The sequence below is a fragment of the Sinocyclocheilus anshuiensis genome, unplaced genomic scaffold (assembly GCF_001515605.1).
Source record: "Sinocyclocheilus anshuiensis isolate Anshui unplaced genomic scaffold, SAMN03320099.WGS_v1.1 scaffold879, whole genome shotgun sequence".
In the NCBI taxonomy this organism is placed as follows: Eukaryota; Metazoa; Chordata; class Actinopteri; order Cypriniformes; family Cyprinidae; genus Sinocyclocheilus; species Sinocyclocheilus anshuiensis.
Window position 1 is genome coordinate 644,668 of NW_015546063.1, and position 1,281 is coordinate 645,948.

Consider the following 1,281-nt stretch of genomic DNA (forward strand, 5'->3'; position numbering starts at 1 on the left):
TCTGCTCTCTATAGCTCTTGCGGTACTTTGATGTCACACACCGATCGATCTGATGGTGATGATCCGCTTCAAGTCGAACAAGCCTAATGATTTAATGGACCATTCATAAAGAACCATTTACTTCACTCCTGAATTAATCAGCCATTTGAACGAATCAAATGAATGAATAAATTACTCGATGACTTAATCATTAAGACATTTACCACCACCTACTGGCTGTTTTAGTTTATTATTTAGAGTATCATTTCATTAAAGAAATCATTTCATATTTACATAGTAATATTAATCAAATTAATTATTAAAGGTATAGTTCACCCACCCAAAAATGACAATTGTGTCATCATTTACTCACCCTCATGGTCCAAAAGAGTATATGTAATACATTTTATCAAACAAAATATTTCTTGCTGAAGCTACTTTTTGTAATGTCTACTCTATTTGATGCTTTACACAAAAATGACTTTAAATAATCTTTTGGGAGTAATTTCTCCGCTAAATTTGATTTGCGATTAATTAGATTAATTAATCGCCACATTATGTAATTAATTAGATTACAATTTTACCAGCCCTAATATATATATACATACATAAATATATATATATATATTAGTGGTGTCAAAATTAACGCGTTACAGCAGGCGATTATTTTTTCATTTTTCGTAAAAAATATTTAACACAATTAACGCAGGGGCGGGGCTAGGGTTGGCCACCCCACTCACAACTGCTGCTTCTGGAAACGGTACTGTGCTCTTCAACTGCACGCAGAAAGGCGCCGGTGTTCTGACGATTTGTGCTACTCGCTCAGATTGTGCTACCTCCCATTAAAAAGATAGGTAGCACAAATCGATAGCGAAAACTGCAACCTATCAGATTGTGCTACCAGCATCTTATTCATGTGATTTCTGGTTTGAGGCTTTTTTTTAATGTCCATACCTACCCCTACCCGTCCATACATACCCTTACCATCAATTTACCCTTAAAACAATGCAAATATATTTTTGGTAGCACAATCTGATAGGTAGCATGTTTCGTCGGTAAACCGGCGCTTGCTGTAGCTGTATCATTTTATATCAAAGCGCGAAATAAAATACGTGCATGCACTGTCGTGGTCCTCAGTCGGTCCCTGTGGTCAATATGACCCCAATCAACATTTACTTAGTTAAAAAAAAAATGGTTCCCTTCATCTCAGTGGAATAAGATTTTGTGACATTTCAGCATTTTATATCTATGTTCACATAAAAAAAACTGGGCTGCATGATTCGGTTGTTCTGAAGGTATGTA